The 19,750-nt window shown below is 47.7% G+C and overlaps 1 pseudogene; it reads right to left on the minus strand.

Moving 5' to 3' along the window:
* Nucleotides 1-6,580: 6,580 nt before the first annotated feature.
* LOC119361261 overlaps nucleotides 6,581-19,750 on the minus strand; it is a 40,131-nt pseudogene continuing 26,961 nt past the window's right edge.

Here is a 19,750-nt window from a genome sequence, read left to right on the forward strand (position 1 = left end):
GAAACTCAAACGACATCCACCCTGCTAGCCCAAGCTGCCGACCTGGAACCTATCCCCTGATCGAAGAAGCAGAAGAAGAACTCAACGCAAGCAAGCATCGCTCTCGCGTCAGGATCATCTCATAACCTGTACCTGCAACTGTTGCTGTAGTAATCTGTGAGCCACGAGGACTCAGCAATCCCATTACCATGGGTATCAAGACTAGCAAAGCTTAAAGGGAATGGAAGGGGTAAAGTGGTGAGGTAGCAGCAGCGACTAAGCATATATGGTGGCTAACATACGTAAATAAGAGCGAGAGGAGAGCAAGCAGAACGGTCGTGAAGCTAGCAATGATCAAGAAGTGATCCTGAACTCCTACTTACGTCAAACATAACCCAAAATCGTGTTCACTTCCCGGACTCCACCGAAAAGAGACCATCACGGCTACACACGCGGTTGATGCGTTTTATTTCGGATCTGGTGTCAAGTTATCTACAACCGGACATTAACAAATTCCCATCTGCCCATAACCATGGGCACGGCTTTCAAAAGTTTATACCCTGCAGGGGTGTCCCAACTTAGCCCATGATAAGCTCTCGTGATCAATGAAGGATATACCTTCTCCCAGGAAGACCCGATCAGACTCGGAATCCCGGTTTACAAGACATTTCGACAATGGTAAAACAAGACCATCAAGACCGCCCGATGCACCGACAACCCCGATAGGAGCTGCACATATCTCGTTCTAAGGGCAACACCGGATGAACAGTACGTACAACTAAAACCAGACCTCGAGTTTCCCCGAGGTGGCGCTGCAAGTGGCTCTGGTTCGGACCAGCACTTAGAGAAGCACTGGCCCGGGGGGGGGGCTATAATAAAGATGACCCTCGGGTTAATTACTCCCAAGGGAAAAGTAGGTGGTGGTGAGGCAAATGGTAAAACCAAGGTTGGGCCTTACTGGAGGAGTTTTATTCAAAGCGAACTGTCAAGGGGGTCCCATAAATCACCCAACCGCGTTAGGAACGCAAAATCCGGGAACATAACACCGGCATGACGGAAACTAGGGCGGCAAGACTGGAACAAAACACCAGGCATAAGGCCGAGCCTTCCACCCTTTACCAAATATATAGATGCATTAATTAAATAAGAGATATTGTGATATCCCAACATAATCCTGTTCACCATGGAGCAATCTTCAACTTCACCTGCAACTAGCAACGCTATAAGAGGGCTGAGCAAAGCGGTAACATAGTCAAGCAATGATTTGCTAGGAAGGGTGTCAAAGGTTAGAGGTTCATGGCAATTTGGGAGGCTTGATGAGCAAAAGATAGGTAACGCAGCATAGCGATAGAACAAAGCAACTAGCATAGCAATGGTAGTAGTGAGATCCAGGGTAGCGGTCATTTTGCCTGAAATCCCGCTAGGAAGAAGAACGAGTCCATGAAGAAGATGAAGCCACGAAGATGAACCAAGCATAGACGAACGAATCCTCACGATCGCAACGAAACGGGAACTATCGAGAGAAGCACACAACATAGTAAAGACACCACACATAGACAAGCCATGATGCACAACAAGCATGATGCAAGACAAGACTACATGAAGCTACTCATGGCAAGAGATGATGCAAACAAGAGCAATACATCAAGGCAAGTTTACATGAGGCCGGAAACAACATATAACAATTCCGGTAAGTCCTCATATGCAAATTTCGAAATTTTTCCAGATCTGAATGTACCTTATGTTCAAGTTGTTAAACAACAAGTTAAAATTCACCAATATGATCTACATGAGATTCTAGTCAAGTTACATATAAAGTTCATTTAATTCAGAGCTACAGCCTAGAAGATGTGAGCAAAACAAGTTAAACATGGCATTGATGCAAAATGCATACAAACATCAAGCAAACACCTCAAAACAAGGATTCAACATGATAATATGAAACTAGATGCAAAATCAAGCAAGTTTCATATAGAGCAGACTCAAAACGGAGGAACAGTTCAACACATACACTCTATACAAGTTATAGCAACAATCTGTCCAAAGCAGCAACTAGGCATATTGCAAGCATCAAAACAATATGCTACAGCATCACAACATAAAAACAAAAGGCATGGACATGATCTACAAGTAAAGCATAACGAAACATGAACACTCAGCTATCTCCAGAAATCACTAGAACATGCTCAAACACACATGGCAAGATTGCAAATAGTAACAGTTTCAGACTTTGCAGAAATAACATCAGGTTGCAATGTTTAGAGCTATCAAACAACATGTTACAGGAACTTATCATAGAAACTTAAGGCATGGCATGATACTACTAAATGCATAGAACAAAAGTCCTTTACTGACCATGAGCCAAAAAGGACCAGAAAATATGATGGCACCCATGTAAACATGGCAAGTTATATGACAAATTCATACATGGCAGGAACAACGATAAGTAGTCATGTTGGTGAGCTTGAACCACTCACCACAGAGCAATACATGGCATGACAAGGTAACCAACAGTAAGAAGACATGTTTGTGAAGCTATACATGGCAATAGCAAGTTCATAGGGTGCATGGAACACTAGCAACAATCATGGCAACAACTGAACTTAATGTTAACAGGCTGACAGCAACATTATTTAGCAACTTTGGAGCAAGATTACAACAACCTACAACAGTCTATAAATGCAACCAGGGGCATGGATGGATAGAGCACGACATGTATAACAAGACACCCTTAGTGAACATCTCCAGATTATGCATAGAATGACTAGTAGCAGCAGGTTTACATAGCATCACCAAATAACAGATTCAGCCTAGCAAAACAGTAACAGCAAGTACCCTACTTAACAAGCTCAATTCACTCACCACAAGTCATTGCTTGACAATATAAGCATAGCATCAGCAAGTAGACATGTTTATGAAACTAACCAAGGCAAGAACAAGTTCATAGCATGCAAGGATCAACTACAACAACCTTGGCAAAGTTGAATAACATGTAAACAATCTGCCAGGAAACATTTTCTAGCAAAAGTAGAGCAAGAAAATGACATGCTAGACTACTCCATAATTGCAAACAGGGGCATGAATGGATATAGAATAACCATATGTTCAAAACAACCTTACTGAAGTATCTCAAAATATGCTTGGATCTCTCTGTAGTATCAAGTTTACATGGCATAAAAATAACAGCAGAACAGGGACTGAAATCAGCAACATCACGAAGCCTAGTTTGCATGCTTGTGCTAGTCACCACATTGATCACAAAAATACATGGTAAGCACCTCTATAAAGAAGACATGGCATAGTTCAAAACACATGTAGACATCAACCTCATAGGATGCACACATCAATCATGGCAAAAATGACAAAAGAACATGTTCTGTTCACAGACAGCAGACAACATCATATAGCACTCTTGCAACGATGATTCAGGCATCAATATGGACTCAAATGAACATGGTGCAATGGAATGAAATGTAGATCATCTCTAAATGAACATTTTTACATATTACACGCACGAAACGGAGCAGTATGCATGGAGTTATGGCATGTTGAACAGGGCACGAAAATATGCAAAAAGTACAGGACTTGGTCGTTTTCGGGAAAAAAATATGTGAGCGCTGGATAGCTAAAGTGCGACCGGGGCGGGATTTGGTGGGCTCTCACCATTGGGCTCGGCCCAGGACGGTGGCGCGGCTGGGGCTGCGCTGCGGGCGAGGCCGGCCCACTCGGGAGGGCGCGGCCCATGCGGGCGACGCGAGCGGACGGTCGGGTCGAGCGGCTCCTCCGCTCGACCTCTAACCAGGACGGCGGCGGCTGGCTCCGGCAGGGGCCAGCGAGGGCAGAGGAGGCCATGGGGGCGGCGTCTCCGGCCGGATCCGGGCGGATCTGGACGCGGCGGCCCCGTTCCCGGCGACGGCATGGCCAGCCGACGACGGGCGAAGCTCCAAGCCGGCGGGGACCTCCGGGGGAAGGAGAGAGAGGGAGCTCGGGATGAGAGAGAGAGCAAGGGAAAACGAGATGGCGCGGGGGCGGCGTGACCTGAGGACGGCGGCGGCGACGGAGCAGTCCGGCGAGGTACGGGGCGAAGCGGGAGGAGCACCGGGGAGCGGGCGGCGCTCGGGCGAGCACGGGCTGCTCGGGGCGCGCGGCAGATGGGCGACGGCGCGAGCGGGCCTCGGGCAGGGCTCCGATGGGCTTCGCAGGGCCCGATCTGGGCTTCGGCGGGCCCTGGCGGGTGCGTGACGGTGGGAAGAGCTGCGGGGCGACGTGGAGGAGTGGGAGTGGCCAGGGTCGCCGGATGGTGGTGGTTGGGCCAATCGGGATGCGCCAAGTGGCGGGAGGTGGCTAGCCGGCGCCAGAAAACGAGGAGGGGGCGGCGCAGGTGGTGGAGGCTGGTTGGTGGCGCACGAAATTTGAGGAGGAGGAAGATGGCTGCGGTGGGGAGGCGGCTAGGGGTAGGTGAGGGGCTAGGGATGCCCATTTTGGAAGGAAGGGGTGTATATATAGGGTAGGTATTAGGGTTAGGGGGGGTTTGAGGGGGTTTTGTCATCGGATTTCGATCCGACGGTCCGGGGCGGAGGGAGACTTGGTGAGGGGTTGGTGGGCTGTGAAGATAGGGCTCGGGCTGAGGGGGGAGAAGAGAGGTTGCATCCCGGCGGCAGTTTCGGAGACCGAAACGTCCGACGAAGGTACTGGCAACGGTACCGCTATATGTTTAACGGTTGGGCAGTCAAACGGACTCCGAATGCGACGAAACTTGACAGGCGGCCTGTCTACACTATAATAAGACCACATGCCAAGTTACATCCCAAACTGAGAACATTTTTATGCCACTTATAAAATAATATTTCGGAGATGCCGCGGGCGCGTGCGAGAGTGTCTGGCTCAGAACGGACGATGAAGAGAACCGGCGGAACCCGAACGGATGCAAGTTTTTAAAAACATGCAGATGAAATGCAGATGATGACATGGCAAAATGCAACACGCAAGCAAATGACATGGCAACGACAGCGAATAACTGGCAGACACTTGGCGCATCGAATCCGGGGCGTTACAGTCCCCACCTTGTCACGAGTACCGGCCCCACTCGTTACAGTCCACTTTCGTGTACTTTCATCGGAGTACTACCCAGTACTTCGTATTTGTCTGCCGTTAGATCAACATCAACGAACGGTTCTAAAAAAGCCCAACCACTCTAAAAGTTGTATCAAATGTATAGTATAACAGAAGGATTACTTAATTTGCAAGATTCAAAAAAGAGAAAAGTAGGAGCTTCCCTGAATAAAACTCACGCCATCATTAGGCCACTTGTCAATGAAGCGTCAGGGTATCATCAACCTACAAAGCCTTCAGAATTATGTATGTTTCGTCATATATCCTGGCAGAACAAGAAAGCACCATCTACATCCAGTTTCAGCACATATTCACCTGGAAGAAAGAAACCACCATCCATATTCAGTAAATTAGTATGCTCCTATTGCCCAGCCACTTTGCTTGAGGAAATAAACAAGCACCAGAGAAGGGGGGACACACCTTCTCACCTGATGGAAGTCACTTCATCCATCAACCTATTCACCTCACCTACATTTCATTAATCTTGATTCTATAATTTTAACAAGCAACCGGAGAAGAGGGACACACCTTAGATCTCAGTTTGGTCTTTAAATTACATCTCGTTGCCTTACTGCAAGCACACACCTTAGATCTCATTTCTTCCAACTTACACAACCTCGCATCAAGAACAAAGAAATGTGCACCATCCTCACAGGTTGGTTCGTAGTCTAAGGTGCATAGTAATTCCTATGTTTGAAATTCTGCAAGATTCAGACTACATGGCATCCCATCCGGCTTTTTTCCTTTTCCTCGACTTCTCACATAGAAATTTGTGAAAATGACGGTACATAAGACCCATTTTACTATCCTAAACAAATATGCTAAGGATAAATATGCATGCACGATCTATATAGATAGTGCTATTATGGAATAAAATTAGCTAAAAGATATAACCGAAATTAACATGGTAATGCCATAACTCTTTTCAAGGTTACCATAACTTAAGTTTCCTTATTGTATGAAATGTCCTCTGTTTTTCAGCACTATGCAATACCAGGGCATTAGAAATTTCTATTTACGTAGTAATAGACAAGTAGGCTTTCAACAAAAATGCTACTAGCCTACTACTCAACTATTCAGTTTCAAGAACAGAATCCCCTAGAAAAGTATCGCCCAGAATGCCATGCAAAACTGCAAGAGACAAACGAAAACTGATACAAACTACTAGTGAGAAACAGAAATACTACTTCCAGTGAAGTTTGAGATTTCATATCATCTTCATGGCCAAAATGAGAACATTCTTTCATGAAAGGTAGATGGAGGATGGCATTGAAAACTGCAATGGCCATTTTAGAACACAAAGATACAGAGTGTGCAACAATACTACTTATCGATACTTCAAAGAATTTGCAGGATTCCCTGATCTCACTTTCTTAGTTCCTATATGTGTGTTAATATGATAGGAGGAAGAACAAGCTCATAGCAGTGCGATGTTTTCTTCTCTTCTGAATGACATAATGAACATACCCATTTTCATATCGGTCTTGGTTCAAGTAAAACTGAACCTGGCGGACACTTCCCCCCTGCAAGCATTTGCATAGTCTTGAGTGAGATGGGGTGCAACTTCCTTGTGAGGGAATATGAACTTCTCCATGAATACCTTCTCGCTGATACTGAGTGTATTATAGTAGTCCCGGTCATGATCTAGCAACCCATTTTCCTTAAGAAACTTTACAATGTAGCACCGGGGCCTAAGCCGGCCCTCTAGACTATAAGTGAGCAATGCTGGACGATAAGCAATGTATGCTGGTTCCAATCCCAACTCGGAAATAAGGAACTCGGACCTGCGCTCCAGCGATTCTTTATTCCTGGACAACACTTGTGGACACTTAGAAACAACAATGCCCACCTCAGCATCCGTCCACGTGAATGTTTTCTTCAAGAGCTCCACTTTGGCAGTGATTTTGTCTTCGCTGAGGAATGCAACAGCTTGTAATGCATGTCTGAACATCGGAGATCCTCGGGGCACACCAAGAAGACCTTTGATACACGCCACTGCTGTCTGGATGCGTTCGGTGCTGATGCTGAGCAGCAATGGCATACGTATGTAGAGCCTGGTAATATCACAAGCAGCTAGCCCGCACTCGTGCAGGAAGGTGACATTGGGCTTGACCACCCGGTCGAGGTCAGACCCGAGAATGGAGCCACCCGCTCGAGGTAGGGCTCGAAGGAGGTTCTTCGAGGACCCAAAGAGGGGCAAGCAGTACTGCATCCCGGCGATGATGGATTTTTTGCAGAATTTGTCGAGCGCGAGCAAGGCGAGGCGCGCTATTTTAGAACGCGACAAGCCGAGGCCCGAGAGCCTGACGACGACGGGCGTCAGTGTTCTCTCCACGCTGGCACAGAGGAACTTTGGGTTCTTGGCGACAAGGGCGGCGACATCGGTGTTAGCAGCTAGCTAGTCTGTCTCTCACCTCTCTCCCCCCATGCGCACGTACCGCATGCGATCACCCACGATCCATGCACGTAGCCACGACCTGGCGCTCCACGCCCCTGTTGTAACCTGAGCTATATATAGGAGTGTATAGATCGGAGAGCACCCAAGGTGCAATCTCCTTTTCCCATAGCATTCTACATGGTATTAGACGCAGGGCTCATTCCTCGTCTCTGAAACCGCTTCCGCTCCCCTCTGCACCTCGTGGCCATGGCCGCTCCTCCCCCTCCCCCTCCACCCCCACCACCGCGGCCCAACCATGCCATCGGTGGCGGTTTGCTCGCCACGCCGCCCTCCTCCCAGAGCCATACCCAGACCCTCCTCACCCCCTCTGCCATCACGCGCGGGGCGCTCTTCATGCCGGATCCGACGGCCTCCTCCTCCGCGCACAACCAGCAGCCCGTCTCTCCTCTCGCCGGAGTTTACATCAACTAGCACATTCCCATCGTGCTCATGCTCAACCCGCCCAACTTCTCCCATTGGTGCACTCTTTTCGAGGTCACGTTCGCCAAGCACGCCGTCACTGACCACATCGCTGGCCCGGCGCGGCCCCATGACCCAGCCTGGGCGCAGGACGACGCCCACGTCCTCACCTGGCTGTACAACTGCGTCAGCACGGAGGTCTTCGGGCTCATTCACCAGCGCGGCGCCACTGCCGCTGCCGTCTGGGAGTCCATCTTCACTCTCTTCCTCGAGAACGCGGAGCATCAGGTGGTGTTTCTCTCCACCGAATTTTGCTGCATCGAGCAAGGTTCCTCGTCCATCCTCTCCTTCTTCGCACGGCTCAAGGACTGCGCCGACCGCCTCGCCGAGCTCGGCGCGCCCATCATCGACCGCGATCAGGTGCTCAACATGTTCCGTGGACTTCACCCACGTTTTCGCTATGCGGTGCCCATCCTGACGATGCAGACACCGTTCCCGACCCTGCTGCACTGCCGTGCCTTCCTGCTGAGGAGAGCGGTCTCTCTGCCAACGGCAACACTGAGACCGCGCTGCACGCTGCACGCGTCCCGGCCAACAACAACAATCCGGGTGGCGGCGGCGGTGGCGGCGGCCCTGGGAACGGCCCTCCACGTGGCGGAGGTGGGCGCTACAAGGGAAAGGGGAAGGGCAACAACTCCGGCGGGGTTCAGTCGTCCCACTCCGGCGAGGGTGGGCACGCTCAACACCCTCCCGCTCCTGCAGCTGCGCCGTGGACAGGCATGGTTCACGGCTGGCCGATGCCATGGCGCCCACACGCCCCAGGAGCGGGCATCATCAGCCCTCGTCCTGGCGGGAGTATGCCGTTCGCGGGCACTGCCTCGCACCACGCTGCCGGTCCGAGCGCTACGGGCGCTCCGGGCATCCCTGCGACTGCGCCTCCCGTGGTATGGCAGCACAGTGATGTGCCTGCCCATGTTGGGGAACGTAGCAGAAATTCAAATTTTTCTACGCATCACCAAGATCAATCTATGGAGATTCTAGCAACAAGAGAGAGAGGAGTGTATCTTCATACCCTTGAAGATCGTGATGCGGAAGCATTACAAGAACATGGATGATGGAGTCGTACTCGCGGCGATTCAAATCGTGGAACATCCGATCTAGCGCCGAACGGACAGCGCCTCCGCGTTCAACACACGTACTGCCCGGGGACGTCTCCTCCTTCTTGATCCAGCAAGGAGAGAGGAGAAGTTGAGGGAGAACTCCGGTAGCACGACGGCGTGGTGGTGGTGGAGCTCGTGGTTCTCGGCAGAGCTTCGCCTAAGCACTTCGGAGGAGGAGGAAGTATTGGAGGAGGGAGGGCTGTGCCAGGGGAAGGGTGTGGCTGCCCTCCCACCCCCTCACTATATATAGGGGGAAGGGGAGAGAGGGGGCCGGCCCCTCTAGATGGATCTAGAGGAGGGGGCGGCGGCCAAGGGAAACCCTAGATGGGATTGGGCGCCCCCACCCCCTAGGAAACTTGCCCCGCAAGCCGGGAGGGGTGGCTGGCCTAGGGGAGGCGCCCCAACCTCTCTAGGTTACGTGAGATGGGGTGGGAGGGGCGCTCAGCCCCTTAGTGGGCTGATGTTCCCCCTCCCCTTGGCCCATAAGGCCCCCAACGCTTGCCGGGGCCTCCGAAACCCCTTTCGGACACGCTGGTCATCACCTGGTACCCCCGGAGCAATTCTGGACTCCAATACCCTTCGTCCAATATACCGACCTTCACCTCCAGACCATTCTGAAGCTCCTCGTCATGTCCAGGATCTCATCCGGGACTCCGAACAACCTTCGGTAACCACATACTATTTCCCATAACAACTCTAGCGTCACCGAACCTTAAGTGTGTAGACCCTACGGGTTCGGGAACCATGCAGACATGACCGAGACATTCTCCAGCCAATAACCAACAGTGGGATCTGGATACCCATGTTGACTCCCACATGTTCCATGATGATCTCATCGGATGAACCACGATGTCGGGGATTCAATCAATCCTGTATACAATTCCGTTTGTCAATCGGTATGTTACTTGCCCGAGATTCGATGGTCGGTATCCCAATACCTCGTTCAATCTCGTTCCCGGCAAGTCACTTTACTCGTTTTGTAATGCATGATCCCGTGACTAACTACTTAGTCACAATGAGCTCATTATGATGATGCATTACCGAGTGGGCCCATCGATACCTCTCCATCATACGGAGTGACAAATCCCAGTCTCGATTCGTGCCAACCCAACAGACACTTTCGGAGATACCTGTAGTTCACCTTTAATTTATAGCCACCAAATTACGTTGTGATGTTTGATACACCCAAAGCATTCCTATAGTATCCGGGAGTTGCACAATCTCATGGTCTAAGGAAATTATACTTGACATTAGAAAAGCTTTTAGCAAACGAACTACACGATCTTGTGCTATGCTTAGGATTGGGTCTTGTCCATCACATCATTCTCCTAATGATGTGATCCCGTTATCAATGACATCTAATGTCCATGGTCAGGAAACCATAACCATCTATTGATCAACGAGCTAGTCAACTAGAGGCTCACTAGGTACATGTTGTGGCCTATGTATTCACACATGTATTACGGTTTCCAGTTAATACAATTACAACATGAACAATAGACAATTATCATGAACAAGGAAATATAATAATAACCATTTTATTATTGCCTCTAGGGCATATTTCCAACAGTCTCCCACTTGCACTAGAGTCGACAATCTAGTTCACATCACTATGTGATTGTAATGAATCCAACGCCCATGGTGTTTGATCATCTCTTGCTTGTGAGAGAAGTTATTAGTCAACGGGTCTGAACCTTTCAGATCTGTGTGTGCTTTACAAATCTCTATGTCATCTTGTAAATGCAGCTTCCATGCGCTACTTGCAGCTATTCCAAACAACTGCTCTACTATACGAATCCGGTTTACTACTCAGAGTCATCCGGATTAGTGTCAAAGTTTGCATCGACATAACCCTTTACAACGAACTCTTTTACCACCTCCATAATCGAGAAAATTCCTTAGTCAACTAGTTACTAAGGATAAGTTTGACCTCTGTCATGCGATCCTATTCCTGGATCACTCTTGTACCTCTTGATTGACTCATGGCAAGGCACACTTCAGGTGCGGTACACAGCAAAGCATACTGTAGAGCCTACGTCTAAAGCATAGGGGACGACCTTCATCCTTTCTCTCTCTTCTGTCGTGGTCAGGTCTTGAGTCTTACTCAATACTCACACCTCATAACACAGCCAAGAACTCCTTCTTTGCCGATCTATTTTGAACTCCTTCAAAATCTTGTCACGGTGTGTATTCGTTTGAAAGTACTATTAAGCGTTTTTGATCTATCCTTATAGATCTTGATGCTCAATGTTCAACTAGCTTATTGCAGGTTTTCCATTGAAAAACACTTTTCAAATAACCCTATATGCTTTCCAGAAATTCTACATCATTTCCGATCAACAATATGTCAACAACATATACTCATCAGAAATTCTATAGTGCTCCCACTCACTTCTTTGGAAATACAAGTTTCTCATAAACTTTGTATAAACCCAAAATCTTTGATCATCTCATCAAAGCATATATTCCAACTCCGAGATGCTTACTCCTGTCCTTAGAAGGATTGATGGAGCTTTGCATACTTGTTAGCATCTCATAGGATTGACAAAACCTTCTGGTTGTATCATATACAACCTTTCCTCAAGAAAATTGTCGAGGAAACAATGTTTTGACACCCTATCTGCATGATTTCATAAATAATGCAGTAACTGCTAATATAATTCCAACCGACTCTTAGCACCGCTACGAGTGAGAAAGTCTCATCGCAGTCAACTCCTTGAACTTGTCGGAAAACATCTTAGCGACAAGTCGAGCTTTCTTAATGGTGACACTTACCATCATTGTCCGTCTTCCTTTTTAAAATCCATCTGTAACCAACAGCCTTACGACCATCAAGTAGTTCTTCCAAAGTCTATAATTTGTTTTCATACATGGATCCTTTCTCGGATTTTATGGCCTCGAGCCAGTCGTCGAAATCCGGGCCCACCATCGCTTCTCCATAGCTTGTAGGTTCATTGTTGTCTAGCAACATGACCTCCAAGACAGAATTACTTACCACTCTGGAGTAGTACGTATCCTTGTCGACCTACAAGTTCTGGTAGTGACTTGATCCTAAGTTTCATGATCAATATCATCAGCTTCCACTTCAATTGGTGTAGGCGCCACAGGAACAACTTCCTGTGCCCTGCTACACACTAGTTGAAGTGACTTCAATAACCTCATCAAGTCTCCACCATCCTCCCACTCAATTCTTTCGAGAGAAACTTTTCCTCAAGAAAGGACCCGATTCTAGAAACAATCCCTTTTGCTTCCGGAACTGAGACAGGAGGTATACCCAACTGTTTTTGGGTGTCCTATGAAGATGCATTTATCCGCTTTGGGTTCGAGCTTATCAGCCTGAAACTTTTTCACATAAGCATCGCATCCCCAAACTTTTAAGAAACGACAACTTAGGTTTCTCTAAACCATAGTTCATACAATGTCGTCTCAACGGAATTGCGTGGGCCCTATTTAAAGTGAATGCGGTTGCCTCTAATGCCTAACCCATAAACGATAGTGGTAATTCGATAAGAGACATCATGGTATGCACCATATCCAATAGGGTGCAGTTATGATATTCGGACACACCATCACACTATGGTGTTCCAGGCGGTATTAGTTGTGAATCAATTTCCACAATGTCTTTATTGTGTGCCAAACTCGTAACTTGGATATTCATCTCTATGATCATATCATAGACATTTTATCCTCTTGTCACGACAATCTTCAACTTCACTCTGAAATTACTTGAACCTTTCAATAATTCAGACTTGTGTTTCATCAAGTAAATATACTTAGCATCTACTCAAATCATCTGTGAAGTAAGAACATAACGATATCCACTGCATGCCTCAACATTCATTGGACTGCACACATCAAAATGTATTACTTCCAACAAGTTGCTTTCTTGTTCCATCTCACTGAAAACGAGGACTTTCAGTCATCTTGCCCATGTGGTATGATTTGCATGTCTCAAGTGATTCAAAATCAAGTGAGTCCAAACGATCCATCTGTATGGAGTTTCTTCATGCATATATACCAATAGACATGGTTCGCATGTCTCAATCTTTCCAAAAACGCGTGAGTCCAAACATCCATCAACATGGAGCTTCTTCATGCGTTTTATACCAATATGACTCAAATGGCAGTGCCACAAGTATGTGGTACTATCATTACTATCTTATATCTTTTGGCATGAACATGTGTATCACTAGATCGTGATTCAATAAACCATTCATTTTAGGTGCAAGACCATTGAAGGTATTATTCAAATAAACATAGTAACCATTATTCTCCTTAAATGAATAACCAAATTATGATAAACATAATCCAATCATGTCTATGTTCAACGCAAACACCAAATAACAATTATTTAGGTTTAGCACCAATCCCGATGGTAGAGGGAGTGTGCGATGTTTGATCACATCAACCTTGGAAACACTTCCAACACATATCGTCATCTCACCTTTAGCTAGTCTCTGTAGCCTTTTATTTCGAGTTACTAACACTTAGCAACCGAGCCGGTATTTATTACCTTGGTGCTACTAGGAGTACTAGTAAAGTACACATTAATATAATGTATATCCAAAATACTTCTGTCGACCTTGCCAGCCTTCTCATCCACCAAGTATCTAGGGTAGTTCTGCTTCAGTGACCGTTCCCCTCATTACAGAAGCACTTAGTCTCGGGTTTGGGTTCAACCTTGGGTTTCTTCAGTAGAGCAGCAACTGATTTGCCGTTTCATGAAGTATCCCTTCTTTCCCTTTCCCTTCTTGAAACTAGTGGTTTTACTAACCATCAACAATTGATGCTCCTACTTGATTTCTACTTTCGCGGTGTCAAACATCCTGAATTGCTCAAGGATCATCATGTCTATCCCTGATATGTTATAGTTCATCACGAAGCTCTAATAGCTTGGTGGCAGTGACTATGGAGAACCATCACTATCTCATGTGGAAGATAACTCCCACTCGATTCAAGCGATTGTAGTACTCAGACAATCTGAGCACATGCTCAACAATTGAGCTTTTCTCCCTTAGTTTGCAGGCTTAAGAAACTTGTCAAAGGTCTCATACCTCTTGACGTGGGCACTAGCCTGAAATCCCAATTTCAGTCCTTGGAACATCTCATATGTTCTGCAACGTTTCAAAATGTCTCCCGGTGCCTCAATTCTAAATCGTTTAACATTACGCGCTGAACTATCACGTAGTCATCAAAACATGTATGTCAGATGTTCGCAACATCCACAGATAACGCTCGAGGTTCAGCACATTGAGCAGTGCATTAAGGACATAATCCTTCTGCACAGTATTTGAGGACAATCCTCAGTTTACGGACCCAGTCCGCATAATTGCTACTGTCAACTTTCAACTAAATTTTCTCTAGGAACATATCTAAAACAGTAGAACTAATGCGCAAGTTACGACATAATTTGCAAAGACCTTTTGACTATGTTCATGATAATTAAGTTCATCTCATCAAATTATTTAATGAACTCCCACTCAGATAGACATCCCTCTAGTCATCTAAGTGATACATGATCCGAGTCAACTAGGCCGTGTCCGATCATCACGTGAGACGGACTAGTCATCATTGGTGAACATCTTCATGTTGATCGTATCTACTATACGACTCATGTTCGAACTTTCGGTCTCTTGTGTTCCGAGACCATGTCTGTACATGCTAGGCTCGTCAAGTCAACCTAAGTGTTTTGCATGTGTAAATCTGGCTTACACCCGTTGTATGTGAACGTTAGAATCTATCACACTCGATCATCACGTGGTGCACTACTAAGAAAAGGGCTATAGATAGGATTGATACTAATGGCGCACCAGGTAAGCAGTGCGCCACTACTATATACTAATGGCGCACCGGTTGTTGATGCGCCATTAGTGTGGAAGACACTAATGGCGCACCGTACACTCGGTGCGCCACTAGTATTAATTTTTTTTTCCATTTTTCCATACATACTAATGGCGCATTGGGTCGAAGTGCGCCATTACTAGTTCTAACTAGTAATGGCGGACCTGGCAGGCAGTGCGCCATTAGTATATATATATTTTTACTTTTTTGCAAAACTACTAATGGCGCACCGTGTCACAGTGCGCCATTACTAGTTTAAACTACTAATGGCGCACTTTTCCACAGTGCGCCATTAGTATATATATTTTCTTTTTTTACTTTTCTGCAAAACTACTAATGGCGCACCACCTGCAGGTGCGCCATTAGTAACCAGGGTTACTAATGGCGCATTTGCTGGTGGTGCGCCATTAGTAACCTGGGACCCCAACAAGATATTTTGGACAGCCACATACCTACCCACTCACTTTCCCCACTTCATTCTCTCCACCTCCTTCTCCAAGCTTTCGGCTGCCTCCTCCTCCTCACCTCATTTCCACCATAGATTCATCAAAATTAAGTGGTGAAATTACCTTTTTTTTGATAGGTAAGTAAGGGGAAAGCTATCTTCATGATGTAGATCTACTTTTTTTCTCCCTAGCTCGCTCCAACAATGTGCACATGCACTTTTTGTGGCCTAGCTAGATCTATGTATGTTTGTGGTGTTGCATGTGTTTGTGGTGTTGCATATATGTTTGTGTTTGCAGGTACCGGTATTTGAAATGCAATAGTTGCCAATATTTTGCCAGAATGTTGATTCATTTCCGTTTCGGCGAGAATTTTGGCACTATGCATTCTTTTTGGTCCTATTTTTAGGGAAGGTCATGCCAAATTTTTTCTTGGTTCTAAAATATCGTTTTGCTCTACCTCGCAGGCCACCATGGTCCGCACGATGATTGAAGGCATCGTGAATAGGTTTTTGAGCTCCGCGAAGGCCGAGATGCTTCAAAAGAACGAGACGGAGATAAGATGTCCGTGTCGAAGATGTAAGCTGAAGAGCCTTATTGCGGACCCGGATTCCGGGCAGGTGCGGGACCACCTGCTCTTGCGTGGTTTCATGGATGGCTATTGGTGGCAAGGTGATGAAGATGACTATGAAGTCGTCCATGGGGGGGGGAATGAGGAAGGGCAACAAGAGAAGTACCACCGCGGCGAGGGCGGGCGAGAAGACGAAGAATCTCCATGACATGATCACGGCGGTGATGCTGTACACAGTCATCATGTAGAAGATGTCGTACATGATGATGAGGAAGATCTAGACGAAGGGCATGATCATGAAGATGAAGATGCCGGAGTAGACGATGATGGAGGCTAGGTGCAGGACCCTCATATTCAAGAGCTGCTTCTCAAGCAGACGGATAACGCAAGAGCTGCCGCCTGAGAGAAAGCCAAGCTGGATCAACTGGAGATAGATGCAGTTACTCCATTGTATGAAGGATGCAGGCCCGAGGATACCCGCCTGAAAGTAACGCTCATGGCTCTGGAGATGAAGGTAAAACACAAAATGACCGACGCATGCTTCAACGAGAACATGTCATTCTGGCACGAATGTCTTCCCAAGGGGAACAAGTGCCCGACCAGTTTCGAGGAGGCGAAGAAAATCGTGTGTCCTCTGGATTTACCGCACGTGAAATACCATGTGTGCATGAACAATTGCATCATTTATCGGGACGAGCATGCGGAGTCTACCATCTGTCCGGTGTGCGGCGTCACTCGATACAAGAAGAGGAAGAAAGCTCCTCGAAAATTGGTGTGGTACTTTCCGATCACTCCTCGTCTGCAGCGGTATTTCGCGGACCCTAAGGTAGCAAAGCTCCTGCGTTGGCACGCGGATAGGGAGGAGAAGAAGCGGGAAGATGACGGAAATGATCCAGAGACAAATAAAAAAGACAAGATGCTGAGTCACCCTAAGGATGCGAGCCAGTGGCAAGCGTTGAACTTCGAATACCCATAATTTGGGAAGGATCCAAGGAACATCGTGCTGGGCGCGAGCACCGATGGAGTCAATCCGTTTGGAAGCCAGAGAAGCACACATAGCACCTAGCCTGTGTTTGTGTGGATGTACAACCTTCCCCCCTGGTTGTGCATGAAGAGGAAGTACATTCACATGAGTATGCTAATTGAAGGGCCGAAACAACCAGGGAACGACATCAATCTGTATCTGGGGCTGCTGAAGGAGGAGCTAGACACACTGTGGAAAACGCCAGCCAATACGTGGGACGCCGCAGAGAAAGAATATTTCCCTATGAGAGCCGCACTGCTCACGACGGTGCACGACTATCTCGGTTACGGATATCTCGCGGGGCAGGTAGTCCACGGATTTTCTGGATGCGTAAGGTGCATGGATGACACAACGTATCGCCAGCTAGATAGAGATCCCGGGTCTTCAAAAACCATGTTCATGGGACATCGAAGGTGGCTTCACGACGATGACCCGTGGAGGAAACGCAAGGATCTGTTCGATGGTGAAACCGAACCCCGAAAACGCCCGTGTACGAGGAGCGGCGAGGAAATAGATGAGCTGTTGAAAAATTGGAAAGACTGCCCACTGCTGGGAAAGAAGCAAAAGGCGCCAGAGCCGGGAAAGAAGCGAAAGGCGCCAGAGCCGCTGCTGAAGCTATGGAAAACGAGGTCTGTTTTCTGGGACTTGTCGTACTGGAAGATCCACCGTGTGCCTCACAGCCTTGATGTCATGCATATCACGAAGAACGTGTGCGAGAGTCTGCTTGATACCCTGCTCAACATGCCAGAGAGGACCAAAGATGGGCCGAAAGCAAGGGCAGACTTGAAATCAATGGGCATCAGGCAGGAGCTTCACGCTAATAATAATGATGATGATGATGATGAGGCGAAGTAGGACACAGAAAGTCGTCGCAAAGGCAAAAAGGCCAAGAAGACCGGAAATGACTACCCTCCCGCGTGCTTCACTCTAAGTCAAGAGGAGATCGAGTAGTTTTTCACCTGCCTACTAGGAGTAAAACTTCCTTACGGTTATGCGGGGAAGATAAGCAGACACCTAGACCCAGCGAAGCAGAAGTTCAGTGGGATGAAGTCTCACGACTGTCACGTGCTGATGACGCAGATACTTCCAGTTGTAATCCGTGGGATAAAGGACGCGCACGTCCGTGAAACGCTATTTGGCCTATGCAACTTTTTCAATGTCATCTCTTGGAAGTCCATTGGCGTGAGGCAACTCAGAAGGCTACAGGAAGAGATCGTGGTGATACTATGCGAGCTTCAGATGTACTTCCCGCCCGCATTCTTCGATGTTATGGTGCATCTGCTGGTCCATATCATGGAGGATATCATCCAACTCGGGCCGACGTTCCTGCACAACATGATGCCGTTCGAAAGGATGAATGGTGTCATCAAAGGATACGTTCGAAACATGTCATGTCCAGAGGGAGGTATAGCCACGGGCTTTCTGACCGAAGAGTGCATCTCCTACTGCACGAATTATCTAGGCATCGAGAACCCCGTTGGTCTGTCCGTCAACAGGCACCTCGGCAGGCTCGCTGGATGGGGTCACCGTGAGGGTCGCCGCGAAATGCATGTCGACTTAGAGGGTCGACTCGCCGACTTTGAAAGAGCAAACCTAGTCGCGCTACAACACATAGACGTGGTTGATCCTTGGGTGGTAGAGCACAAAACCTTTATTGAGAACATGTACAATGACTGAGGCCAACAGAGGACGAACGGAGATATAATCAAAGAGAACAACTCATGTTTCACGCGTTGGTTCAAGCAGAAGCTTATGTCGTACCCTTTACATCAGGATTCTTCCGCGGAAGAACAACTCATATTCGCCTTGTCATAGGGCGCCGAGCACAACCTGATGACCTATGAGGCGTACGATATCAATGGCTACACATTCTACACCGAGAACAAGGACATGAAGAGCGATGGTTGTGATAACTCTGGGGTAACGATGGAATCCTACACCGGCAACGACAAGGACAGATACTACGTAAGGATTGAGGAGATCTGGGAGCTGACTACGCTGGAGAGAAGGTCCCGATGTTCCGTGTCAGATGGGCGAAGAGCGTCCTAAAAGAAGACCGGTATTTCACCACCATGGTTATACCCGAAGCCAAATCCAAGACCACGGGTGTAAATGTCACCGCGAAAAATGAGCCATGGGTACTGGGTTGCCAAGTGGACCAATGCTTCTTCATTACCGACCCGCCAAAGCCCAGTCGTGTTGTCGTGAGGAGAGGCAAAAGGAAGATCATCGGAATGGATGGAGTAGCCAATGAGCAAGACTTCTACAAGTACGGCGACCCGAAGATCGAACATGACGACGATGATGAAGTAGCAGCACACACCACAAGAAGAAGCAGGACCACCCTACCTAAAGGACGTCCGTTCCACAGAAGAACTCCATTTGCGAAAAAGAAGGGCAAGAAGATTGTAACAGATAGCTAGCTAAGATCGATTGTATTTAAATTGTAGTATTCATTTCTCGATTGTATTTCATGGGCACTTTTTGATATCATGAATATTTCTAAATTTCATGGGCACTTTTTGAATTCATGAGGACACTTGATCTCGATCTCCCTCCATCTCGATCTCGATTCCCCCTCCATCTCGATCTCGATCCCACCCGCACCCTCCCCCGCTAGCTCCACCGCCGCCGATGACCCATCGCAACCCTCCCCCGCTCCACCGCCGCCGACGAGAACCCGCCCCCCGCACCCTCCCCCGCTCCACCGCCGCCAACGGGCACCCCCCGCACCCTCCCCCGCTCCACCGCCACTACCGATGA

This window comes from Triticum dicoccoides, chromosome 2B, assembly GCF_002162155.2.
Source record: "Triticum dicoccoides isolate Atlit2015 ecotype Zavitan chromosome 2B, WEW_v2.0, whole genome shotgun sequence".
Classification (NCBI taxonomy): domain Eukaryota; kingdom Viridiplantae; phylum Streptophyta; class Magnoliopsida; order Poales; family Poaceae; genus Triticum; species Triticum dicoccoides.